Below are 13,362 nucleotides of genomic sequence, written 5' to 3' on the forward strand. Positions count from 1 at the left end.
GATGGAAGCCACGAAGGGACTGTGTATTTTAAATGCAGGTAATTTTCCATTTTGAACTGGCCTGGTTATCTTTGTTTATTTTTAAAATGTTCGTGTGTTATTTGGTTGCGTCGGCTCTTGGCTGCAGCTCCTGGGATCTTCATTTGGGCACTCCTGCTGCCCTCCAGTTGCAGCACACAGGCTTATTTGCCCCCTGGCATGTGGGATCTGAGTTCCCCGGCCAGGGATTGAACCCAAGTTCCCTGAATTGGAAGAGGTTCTTGCCTGAACCCCAGGGAAGTCCCTGACATGGTTATGTAGGAGAATATTTAATAGTTGAATAAAGGGGAATGGAGAAGAGGCATTTGACTCTTGGGGTGGTTATAATGTAGAATTTAGTGTATTCTAAAAAGCCCATACTATTTGTAGAATTTTTTCCTTGTTTTTATTATCTTTTTAATTTGTTATGCTTTTTATTTATTTATTTTTGGCTGTGCTGAGGGCGGGCTTTCTCTAACTGCGGCAGGTGGGAGCTATGCTCTAGTTGCAGCGTGCAGACTTCTCATTGCAGTGGTTTCTCTTGCAGTGGAGCAGGGGTTCTAGGGCGTGTGTGCCTCAGTGGGTGCAGCTCTCGGGAGCTTAGTTGCCCCGAAGCACGTGGCATCTTCTTGGACCAGGGATTGAATCCGTGTCCCCCGCATGGCAGGAGGATTCTTAACTGCTCGACCACCAGAGGAGTCCTTTTCCCTTGTTTTTAAAACTCTCAGTCTTAACTTTAAAAGTGGGATTGCTTTCTTTGTCTTTTTCTGTGTATTTTTGTTTTGTGACGAGTTTTTTTTTTTTTTTTGAATGGATATAAACACTTCTTACTGGTTCATTAACAAGATAGCCAATAAGAACCAGGTAATTAAACAAACTATAGAACCTCCAAATAGTGGAATGCTAGGCCACTATTTTATTTTATTTTTATTTATTTTTTTATTTTATTTTATTTTATTTTTTTTTGCCATGAAGTGATGAGACCAGATGCCATGATCTTTGTTTTTTGAATGTTGAGTTTTAAGCCAGCTTCTTCACTCTCTTTCACCTTTGTCAAGAGGCTCTTTAGTTCCATTGGAGTGGTATCATCTGCATATCTGAGGTTGTTGATATTCCTCCCAGCAGTCTTGATTCCAGCTTGTGATTCATCCAGCCCAGCATTTCACATGATGTACTTTGAATATAAGTTAAATAAGCAGAGTTACAACATACAGCCTTGTTGTACTCCTTTCCCAATTTTGAACCAGTCCATTGTTCCATGTCTGATTCTAACTGTTGCCTCGTGACCTGCACACAGGTTTCTCAGGAGGCAGGTAAAATGATCTGGTATTTTCATCTCTTTAAGATGTTTCCATAGTTTGTTGTGATCCATATAGTTAAAAGCTTTAGTGTAGTCAAGGAAGCAATAGACGTTTTGTTTTTCTGGGATTGTTTTTTTGGGATTCCCTTTCTTTCTCTCTAATCAGTGTTGGAATTTTAATCTCTAGTTCCTCTGCCTTTTCTAAACCCAGCTTGTACATCTGGAAGTTCTCTGTTCATGTACTGTTGAAGCCTGGCTTGATGGATATTGAGGATAACCTTACTAGCACGTGAAATGAATGCAAAAGTACGGTACTTTGAACATTATTTGGGGTTGTTCTTCTTTGGGATTAGGATGAAAATTGACCTTTCCAGTAGAGTGGCCACTGCTGAGTTTTCTAGATTTGCTGATGTATTGAGTACAGCACTTTAACAGCATCATCTTTTAGGATTTTAAATAGCTCAGTTGAAATTCCATCACCTCCACCAGCTTTGTTCATAGTAATGCTTCCTAAGGCCCACTTGACTTCAGACTCCCAAATTGTCTGGTCTAGATGAGTGACCACACCATCATGGTTATCCAGATCTTTAAGACCTTTTTTGTATAGTTCTTCTGTGTATTCTTACCGCCTCTTCTTTATCTGTTCTGGTTCTGTTAGATCCTTAGTGTTTCTGTCCTTTATTGAGCCCATCTTTGCATGAAATGTCCCCTAGATACCTCCAGTTTTCTTGAGGAGATCTCTAATCTTTCCCATCCTGTTTGCATTGTTCATTTAAGAAGGCCTTCTTATCTCTCCTTGTTGTTCTCTGAGACTCTGCATCCAGTTGGGTATATCTTTCCTTTTCTCCCTTGTCTTTTGTTTTCCTTCTTTCCTCAGCTATCTGTAAGGCCTCCTCAGACAACCATTTTGCCTTCTTAGCATTTCTTTTACTTTGGGGTGGTTTTGGTCACTGCATCCTGTACAATGTTATGAACCTCCATCCATAGTTCTTCAGGCACTCTGTCTACCAGGTCTGGGATTGAATAAATTCAGTCCCTTGAATATATTTGTCACGTCCACTGTATAATCATAAGGGATTTGATTTGTCATACCTGAATGGCATAGTGGTTTCCCCTACTTTCTTCAATTTTTCAGTGAGAAGCTGATGATCTGAGCCACAGTCAGCTCCAGGTCTTTGTTTTGCTGACTGTGTAGAGCTTCTCTGTCTTTGGCTACAAAGAACGTAATCAGTCTAATTTTGTATTGACCATCTCATAATGTCCATGTGTAGAATCATCTCTTGTGTTGTTGAAAGAAGCTGTTTTCTATGACCAGTGTATTCTCTTAGCAAAGCTCTGTTAGCCTTTACCCTGCTTCATTTTGTACTCCAAGGCCAAACTTGCCTGTTACTCCAGGTATCTTTTGACTTCCTGCTTTTTGTTCCAATCCCCTATGCTGAAAAGGACATCTTTTTGTGTGTGTTCGTTCTAGAAGTTCTTGTAGGTCTTTAGCTGTAGCTGAGCTGTAGCTGAACTGTTTAAGTTCAGCTTCTTTGGCCTTGGTGGTTGGAGCATAGGCTTAGATTACTGTGATATTGAATGGTTTGTCGTTTTTAAAATTGTACCCAAGTACTGCATTCTGGACTCTTTTGTTTACTCTGAGGGCTACTCCATTTCTTCTAAGGGAATCTTGCCCACCGTAGTAGACACAATAGTCATCTGAATTAAATTCGCCCATTCCCATCCATTTAGGTTCACAGATGGCTAAGAAGTCGATGTTCACTCTTGTCATCTCCTGGCTGACGTCCAGTTTACTTTAATTCATGGACCTAACTATTCCAGGTTTCTGTGCAGTAATGTTCTTTATAGCATCAGACTTTCACCACCAGACACATCCATAACTGAGCATCATTTCTGCTTTGGCCCAGCTGCTTCATTCTTTCTGGAGATATTAGTAATTTCCATCTGCTCTTTCCCAGTAGCATATTGGACACCTTCCAACCTGGGGGACTCATTTTACAGTGTCATATCTTTTTCCTTTTTTATACTGTTCATGAGGTTCTTGCAGCAAGAATCCTGGAGTAGTTTGCCATTTCCTCCTCCAGCGGACCATGTTTTATCAGAGCCCTTCTCTGTCACCTGTCCATCTTGGGTGGCCCTGCACGACATAGCTCATAGCTTCATTGAGTTATGCAAGCCCCTTCACCATGGAAAGGCTATGATCCCTGAAGGGGAATATTAAGCTTATCATTGTTTAAATGTTGTACAGTGAACACATTCCTGGAAATCAAGCAGCTTCATGCTTTGGTTTTAACAATCTTTAGAACCCCAAACAAATCACACTTTACTGACCTCTAAAATGAGGGTCAAAATTAGATAATCACAAACTGTTTGCTAGTTCAGCAGTCTGTAATTTTGAAAAGTCAGGATAGAAGAATTGGCATGTTCCTAGAGGCCAGTGGTGATGACACATATGTCACAAGGCCAGCTCAGAATCTGTCAAGAGTTTATGGAGATGAAGGGAGCAATTTATGTGTTTGGAAAGGTGTGGAAACAGAAATTTCTTATCTGTGCCTATTGATGCCTTACCTGGACCATGACCTCACACAGCCTCCAGCTGAGGGAATGTTTCCCGTGGAGCCTGCTCCAGCACCTCCCAAATCATCCATGGCTACATGTCCTTAGTGGTCTCTGGATGTGATGGTATTTTCAGTCTCTGAGTAGTACAGTGAAGATTGCCTCAGTCCTGGCAGATGTGGGATTTGCCCTGAAGTGCTGAAGGGTGCGGACTTGGTGTTTCAGTTCTTACTCTTGAAATAAGCATCTCCTTGTTTTATCGTGTCTCCTAGTTACAGCCTTGCCTGAGCATCTACACGTCAAAATACATATTATCTTATTATAAATTACTTTTGTTTCAATGAAATGGGCATTTTTTATTGACTTTGAAATCCTATATGGGTAGGTAATTGCATTTCAGGTTGTTTTGGGGGCAGTGTAAAAGGGTGCATTGGCTCTGATATGGTGGGTAACCACTGATCTAAACTAAAGGAATGACCTTTTCCTTTATAGTTGTTAATACTGATGTTAATATTCATTTGAACATGGCTTCAACTAGTAAAGATTATGTCAGTATCTAGAAATCTCTAAATCAGACAAAATAGATTATATCACATGCACTTGTTATTAAGTTAATTCAGATCTCTTACTAACTTTATTGGAGTCTTCCTTCATATTTCAAATTTTACTTGGAAAACCATAATTACAGTTTTTTTTTTTTTAACCATAGTAAGCATTTTAATGCTTTTATGCTGTTTCCATGAAGCCAGAGCAGTTTAACGTTGCCAGATGATAAATGTTCTCCTCTTAGACTTGTGAAATAGGTAAATGACAAAAAGGTTGGTGTACCCGTTTTAAATGAGGCAGGTGAATCAGAAGTTGCCATCTTGATAGCAGAACTCAAGTCTCCATCTCTTCAGAAGCATGTGTTAATATCAAGTGGCCGACATTGTGTTAGACATGCTGTAGCAGGGCAGTTATGTGCTCTAGCACACATGTCTTGTGAAGACTAGTTTGCTGGCCTCTGCACTGTAAGCGGGATATCAGGGTATATTGAATTGGGTGTTTGAAAACCCCCTGCTTCTTGAGTCTCCCCAGCATCTCAGGTTGCGGGGGTGACACCCTGATGCTTGAGAGCAGACCCTGGATAGGGTGGTTTTCAAAGCCCAGCTCAGGGCGTACATTCTGAACATGGGTGCTGGTAATTTCACATCATGTTTAGTTTCAGTCTGATTTCTGTATAACCTAAGGTAAATATGGCAGTCTCTTATTTATAATGTTTGGTTCATACATGAGGTGGCCAAAGTACTGGAGTTTCAGCTTTAGCATCATTCCTTCCAAAGAAATCCCAGGGCTGATCTCCTTCAGAATGGACTGGTTGGGTCTCCTTGCAGTCCAAGGGACTCTCAAGAGTCTTCTCCAACACCACAGTTCAAAAGCATCAATTCTTCGGCGCTCAGCCTTCTTCACAGTCCAATTCTCACCTCCATATGTGGCCACTGGAAAAACCATAGCCTTGACTAGACGGACCTTTGTTGGCAAAGTAATGTCTCTGCTTTTCAATATGCTATCTAGGTTGGTCATAACTTTCCTTCCAAGGAGTAAGCGTCTTTTAATTTCATGGCTGCAGTCACCATCTGCAGTGATTTTGGAGCCCAGAAAAATAAAGTCTGACACTGTTTCCACTGTTTTCCCATCTATTTCCCATGAAGTGATGGGACCGGATGCCATGATCTTTGTTTTCTGAATGTTGAGTTTTAAGCCAACTTTTTCACTCTCCTCTTTCACTTTCATCAAGAGGCTTTTTAGTTCCTCTTTTCCTTCTGCCATAAGGGTGGTGTCATCTGCATATCTGAGGTTATTGTTATTTCTCCCGGCAATCTTGATTCCAGCTTGTGCTTCTTCCAGTCCAGCGTTTCTCATGATGTACTCTGCATATAAGTTAAATAAGCAGGGTGACAATATACAGCGCCCATAATTAATATTTGTGACTTTTTCAGTATACAGTGGTAGTATACAGGTTTACCCCAAATGTGCGGCTGTGAACCAGTCATCAGTGTCTCTTTCAGGTGCTTCTTTTTCTCCATCTCTTGTCTTTTGAGGAGTTGAGTGGTTCAGTTAAGGTGATGAACCTTGAAGTTCTCTCTACCTTGTGTGTGGATTTCCAGTGCTTTTTTCTCAACCTAAACAACCTATACTCTAAACTCTTAGAACTGTTTGGGTCAGTATTTTACCCTCAGCTGTTACTGAAAATGTTCGCTTTCTAGGTAATTATATGATTTCTCTGTTCTGGTGATCAAGAAATCTTAAAGTGTGTTCTTCACCACCATGAATAGAATTTATACTTGGCATCAGAGGGGACATGGTATCTCAAACTTTATCCATGATACTGGCTAACTTAACAAATGGAAGCTTCTTGATTTACTGTGTGTAGCCTAAGATTGTCGTGAAGTATTTTGAAGTTCTTGAATGAGCATTAATAAATCAATATAAAATATTCTCCCTAGGGACTGGGATGAATTGGGAGATGGGGATTGACATATATACACTACTGATACTCTGTATGAAATAGATAACTAATGAGGATTGACTATATACACTGTAAAGCAACTATATTGCAATAAAAATTTATTTAAAAATAAGTAAAATATTCTCCTGGTATGGTACAAAGTGCTTCCAGGGTGGCGCTAGTGGTAAAGAACGCATTTGCCTATGCAGGAGACGCAAGAGACAGGTTTGATCCCTGGGTTGAGAAAATCCCCTGGAGTAGGAAATGGCAACCTGCTCCAGTGTTCTTGCCTGGAAAATCCCATGGATATAGGATTCTATAGGATATAGGCTATAGGCCATGGGGCTGCAAAGAGTCAGACACAACTGAACGACTGAGCATGTGGTGTAAAGTGATAGAAGAATTTTTAAAATAATCACTAAGTGTGCTGATAGGTTACAGGCAGGGTGAATCTCCCTGCCTGTAAAAGGTGAGGAGAGAGATTTCGTTTTCAGAAGCTTTCCATGAATCAGGGCAAAATAGAAATTGTGACATTCAGAAGGAATGTGCAAAAAAAAGATGCCTATCTATTCGCCTTTTTTTTTTTTTTTTTCTCCCCTGCTGGGAAAATGAGTTAGTTCACCAGGTCAATTCTTGGTATACGTTAAATGAGTGAATAGTTCTCCCAGGGTGAATGGTTATGGTTGGTTACTTGATCTTGGTGAGAAGGCTGTGGGCAAGCTTGAAACAAGCAAGGTATCAAGATCAACAGTTATCTGATACTCCCCAGGGACCCAGTCTTTCCCAGCACCCAGCATTTAAACCATCCCCAGTTTAAAAAAAGTTTACTATGGTACTTTTGGGCTCTGTTGGTCTCCCTTTACCTTTGAGTAGAGTTGCTGGATTCACTAAATAAAAAAAGAAAATTCACAGTGAAATTTTGATTTCAGATAAGCAGTAAATCATTTTTTAGTGTAAGCATGGGACGTGCATAATACTGAAAAAAGATGGAAGAAACAATTGAAATTCAATTGAAAACCAATTGTTTATCTGAAATCCAGATTTAACTGGGCACCTGAATTTTATCTCTCTGTTGGGCAGACCTAATCTTGATTACAGTGCTTTGTGAGAGTCTTCTATTTCTGCAAGGGCCATGGTCAGGATGTGAATTTTGCTGCCTGCATTCTGTAATTGGTGGGCAGAAGGAGGCAGGACCTTAAACATGCTGAGTGTTTATAAGAAAACAAATTTTGTGCTCTTCCCCCTTCACTCCTTCCCCTCCCCTAGTTTTTTCTCTTTAGACAGGATTCAGGATTTCAGTGTTGAGATGCAACATCTTGATAGTTTTTCTGTGAAATCTTTATGAATTACTAGTTTACCTTTGGAGATTTATGGTTATTGATGGGCACTCATTCAGCTGGTATTTTTCAGTATTTGCAGCACTGTTTTGTTTTCTGAGAGATCTGCCAGGAATGTTGCAGAGGAGACTGACCTTGGATGTGATCCTTGATCTGAAAAAGGCATAGCGTCTACTTTGTAACCATCCAACACCATTCCTAACTCCTTTCTTCTGCCTGCAGCCAAACTAAGCTCTAATAAAGGTCTATTCTTGAATTGTTCATTGTTGTTAAGTCACTCAGTTGTATCCAACTCTTTGCAACCCCATGGACTGCAGCATGCCAGCCTTCACTGTCTTTTACCATCTCCCAGAGCTTGCTCAAACTCATGTCTGTTGAGTTGGTGATGCCATCCAACCATGTCATCCTCTGTCATCTCCTTTTCCTCCTAGCTTCAACCTTTGCCAGCTTCAGGGTCTTTTCCAATGAGTTGGTTCTTTGCATCAGGTGTCCAGAGTACTGGAGCTTCAGTTTCAGCATCAGTCCTTCAGTGAAAACTCAGGGTTGATTTCCTATAGGATTGACTAGTTTAATCTCCTTGCAGTCCAAGGGACTGTCTAGAGTCTTCTCCAATATCACAGTTTGAAAGCATCAATTCTTTGGTGCTCAGCCTTCTTTATGGTCCGACTCACATCCACACATGACTACTGGAAAAACTATAGCTTTGACTATGCCATGGAATTGTTCATTACCACAGTTTTTCCCTGGTGGCTCAGAGGTTAAAGTGTCTGCCTGCAATGCGGGAGACCTGGGTTCGATCCCCGGGTCGAGAAGATCCCCTGGAGAAGGAAGTGGCAACCCACTCCAGTACTCTTGCCTGGAGAATCCCATGGACGGAGGAGCCTGGTGGGCTACAGTCCACAGGGTTGCAAAGAGTCGGACATGAGTGAGCAACTTCACTTTCACAGTTTTTAAAAGTATACATTTAGGACAGAAATGAAAACCATGGTATTTGTTTTGCATTGTTGTTTTCTCATTTATTATTAAAGTGCTTGTTTTATTTCTTTACTAAACAGCATTAAATAATAATACCTACTAACAGATCTACTAACTACTAAAATTTGTGGTAGTGAGGAGAGTAGAGACAGAGATGCAGGAAAGGATAGTGCACTGGTCATCAGGACTCCACGATTTTTGGTCTTGGCTGTGCAGCTCTGCGGAAGGTCCCCTGAAGAGGGCACAGAACCCACTCCAGTATTCTTGCCTGGAGAGTCCCGTGGACAGAGGAGCATGGTGACCTGCAGTCCATGGCGTTGGAAAGAGTTGGATGTGACTGAAGCAACTTTGCACAAGCACAGCTCGTGTACCTCTGTGATGGTCATCCCAGTATCTCCAACTGAAATGGAATTGAATTAGATGAGTTTCTTAAAGTGGGAGCTGAGGTTGCTCTGCATCAGAATCCCCTGGCTGCAGCCCAGTACCACTGAGTATACATCCCAAGGTGGGTTCTAATAAGCTTTCCAGGTGACTGACTGACTGGGTTGAGTTTGAGAAGTCCTGCATTAGATCATCTCTTAGGTAGATTCCTTTGAACCTTTAAAAATGAGGCTAGCTACATTTAATGTCTTTAGCCGAGTGATAGAAATGTGTTTTATTAAAACAGAACTGTGTTCTTCACACTAGGATCCTTTCTAACAGTTCAGTTCAGTTCAGTCGCTCAGTCATGTCCAACTCTTTGTGACCCCATGGAGTGCAGCACACCAGGCTTTCCTGCACATCACCAATTGCCAGAGCTTGCTCAAACTCATGTCCATTGAGTTGGTGATACCATCCAACCATCTCCTCCTCTGTCATCCCCTTCTCCTGCCTTCAATCTTTCCCAGCATCAGGGTCTTTTCCAAGTAGTCAGTTCTTTGCATCAGGTGGCCAAAGTATTGTAATTTCAGCTTCAACATCAGTCCTTCCAGTGAATATTCAGGACTAATTTCCTTTAGGATTGAGTGGCTTGATCTCCTTGCAGTCCAAGGGACCCTCAAGAGTTTTCTCCAACACCGCAGTTCAAAAGCATCAGCTCCTTGGTTCTCAGCTTTCTTTATAGTCCAACTCTGATATCCATACATGACTACTGGAAAAGCCATAGCTTTGACTAGATGGACCTTTGTTGGCAAAGTAATGTCTCTGCTTTTTAATATGCTGCCTAGGTTGATCATAGCTTTTCTTCCAAGGGGCAAGCGTCTTAATTTCATGGCTGCAGTCACCATCTGGAGTAATTTTAGAGCCCCCCCCAAAATAGTCTGTCACTGTTTCCATTGTTTCCCCATCTATTTGTCAAGAAGTGATGGGACCAGATGCCATGATCGTTTTCTGAATGTTGAGTTTTAAGCCAACTTTTTCACTCTCCTCTTTCGCTTTCATCAAGAGGCTTTTTAGTTCCTCTTCACTTTCTGCCATAGGGTGGTGTCATCTGCGTATCTGAGGTTATTGATATTTCTCCCAGCAATCTTGATTCCAGCTTGTGCTTCATCCAGCCAGGCATTTCTCATGATGTACTCTGCATATCCAGCCAGGCATTTCTCATGATGTACTCTGCATAGAAGTTAAATAAGCAGGGTGACAGTATACAGCTTTGACATAGCCCTTTCCCAATTTGGAACCAGTCTGTTGTTCTATGTCCAGTTCTAACTGTTGCTTCCTGACCTGCATACAGGTTTCTCAAGACGCAGGTCAGGTGTATGGTATTCCCATCTCTTTCAGAATTTTCCACAGTTTATTGTGATCTACACATTCAACGGCTTTGGCATAATCGATAAAGCAGAAGTAGATACTTTTCTGGTATTCTCTTGCTTTTTTGATGATCCAGCAGATGTTGACAATTTGATCTCTGGTTCCTCTGCCTTTTCTAAATCCAGTTGAACACCTGGCAGTTCTCGGTTCATGTTCTGTTGAAACCTCACTTGGAGAATTTTGAGCATTACTTTGCTCGTGTGTGAGATGAGTGCAATGGTGAGGTAGTTTGAGCATTCTCTGGCATTGCCTTTCTTTGGGATTGGAATGAAAACTGACCTTTTCTGGCCCTGTGGCCGCTGCTGAGTTTTCCAAATTTGCTGGCATATTGACTGTGGTACTTTAACATCATCTTTTAGGATTTGAAATAGCTCAGCTGGAATTCCATCACCTCCTCTAGCTTTGTTTGTAGTGATGCTTCCTAAGACCCACTTGACTTTGCATTCCAGGATTGCTCTAGGTGAGTGATCACATGGTCATGGTTTTCTGGGTCATGAAGATCTTTTTTGTGTAGTTCTGTGTATTCTTGCCACCTCTTCTCAATATCTTCTGCTTCTGTTAGGTCCATACCATCTCTGTCCTTTATTGTGCCCATTTTTGCATGAAGTATTCCTTTGGTATCTAATTTTCTTGAAGAGATCTCTAGTCTTTCCCATTCTTTTGTTTTCCTCTATTTCTTTGCATTGATCACTGAGGAAGGCTTTCTTACCTCTCCTCGCTATTCTTTGAAATTCTGCATTCAAAGGGGTATATCTTTCCTTTTTCTCCTTTAACTTTCTTTTCTTTTCTCAGCTTTTCTTTCTTTTGAGAAAACTTTCTTTTCTCAGCTATTTGTAAGGCCTCCTCAGACAACCATTTTGCTCTTTTGCATTTCTTTTTCTTGGAGATGGTCTTAATCACTGCCTCCTGTACAGTGTCACGAACCTCTGTCCATAGTTCTTCAGGCACTCTATCAAATCTAATCCCTTAAATTCCTACAGTTAAAGCAATATTATTTCTGCATTCTAATCTACATTAGGTGTGGACAAATACTGTTTAATTTCACTTATACGAGGTACCTAGAATAGCCAAATTCGTAGAATCAGAAAGGACACTGGTGGATGCCAGGGGCCAGATGGGAGTGGGTAGGGACTTAGTGTTTAATGGGGACAGAATTTCAGTTTGAGAAGGTGAACAATCTGGGAGATGGGTGATGGCGAGAGCCATACAACAGTGTGAACATTGCGTACAGTTCAATTTGTTAAAATAGTATGTTTTATATTATGTGACTTTTACCACAATGAAAAAACATGTGAGAAAAAAAAAAAACGAAGTATTTTCTAGGTAGCATCTGGTAGACAGTGATCCTCTGATACCCCAGCAGACAACACAGATTCAGAACATGATTTTGCTGCAACAGAGAATTTAATTTCCTGCATCAACAGTTTCCCCCTCTTTGTAGGGTTATCTTCATCAGCATATAAGTTTCATGCCTTGTCCTGTCTTAAAACATACATTCCCCTTTCCAATAAAACTCCTCGGAGTGAGAGTAATCTAAGCCCAGTCTCCTCTCACTGGAATTCGCCTCACGGCCCCACCCCAGCTACTTCTTCCAGGGTTACTTTCCGATTGCTAGATTTTGTGGCAACAGAGATGTCCAGTCTCTGTCGCCTTCCGGGACGCTGCCCTCTCTGGGGTTCTCACGACCTCGGGGCCACTTTTTGCCTGAGGCATCACTTCTGACTCTGGGGTTACAAATACCTTTCACAATCTGGTAATCTCTCTAGAGCCACATTCCAGAAAAAAACGTATATATGTTTATATTGACAAAATTTATCGTCAGTATTTCATCCCCTTTAATTATGGTGATTTATAGGGAAGTTTGATTTCTCTAAGAGTTAAAGGGCATAAGCCAAAATAGTGTTTATTGTACAGTTTTTGGCGATTCGTGTATTTCATCATTTATTCTCTACTGTGATCAAAGGATACTACCATTTTTAGCTGTTTTGTAAGCATACTTGGATTTCCCTGAAAGTTAGGTCTTGTTGCCGTAATCCAGTGCTGATGGTGAAATGTAATGTGTCTAAAGATCTGTTTTGAGTGTCTTGAAAAGCCTGACAATAGTCCTTACATACAGCAATATGGTTAATATTTTTATTAAATTCTTATAGAAATTATTGCTAAAAATGGCTATAAAACAATTTTGTAATTTAAAATTATGTAAATTATGGTAAATATAAATTTATATAAAATATATAAATGGTGGTAAATATAAATTATGGTAGGATATCCTATACTTCTGTAGAATATAGGATATTCATGCTCTAATTTTATCCCCATATTTGAACTTTCATTTATTTCAGGTTATAATTTGGTCTGATCTGATCTAATAATTTAAAAATTTTGTATGTAATCCTGTTATCCACAAGTATTTTCATTTCTTTGTGTCCTTATTCAATCTTTGTCTAGCCATAGATAAGATTCTTCTGTAGCTGTGTCATGTACAATTTGGATCAGTCTTTAGAAATCTCAGCATTATTCTGTAAGTAGTTTTCTTAAGTATTACAGCTAGAATACTTTAATGACCTCATCTATCTGGTTCACTTAATAGTTCCTGTCCAGCTGGACATTTTTATGGTTTCCAGAATTCCTCAGTTTTAAAAAATGCTATTATATAGACTCTTTGTAAGTGCAGTTTTGTTTTATTTTTAAATTATTGCCTGCTGACAGATTCCCAGGGGTATGATTATACAATCAAACACTAACTCAACCTTGCAGTCTTTGAATGTTAGGACTTTATTTTTTGCCAATTTTATTGAAAATAGTTTCATTGTTTGCATTTGCTTTTTTTTTTTAATTTATTTTTTAAATTTTCAGTTTTTGGCCGTGCTGGGTGTTAGTTGCGCTGTGAGCTGCTTCTC

General features: G+C 40.3%; 1 protein-coding gene across 2 annotated transcripts in view; it reads left to right on the forward strand.

Annotated features, from left to right (window-relative positions):
• Window positions 1-13,362, forward strand: part of TBCE (tubulin folding cofactor E) — a 90,572-nt gene that overhangs the window by 53,771 nt on the left and 23,439 nt on the right. The gene's annotated exons all lie outside the window — the stretch shown is intronic.

This window comes from Bison bison, unplaced genomic scaffold, assembly GCF_000754665.1.
Source record: "Bison bison bison isolate TAMUID 2011002044 unplaced genomic scaffold, Bison_UMD1.0 scf7180017864462, whole genome shotgun sequence".
Classification (NCBI taxonomy): Eukaryota; Metazoa; Chordata; class Mammalia; order Artiodactyla; family Bovidae; genus Bison; species Bison bison.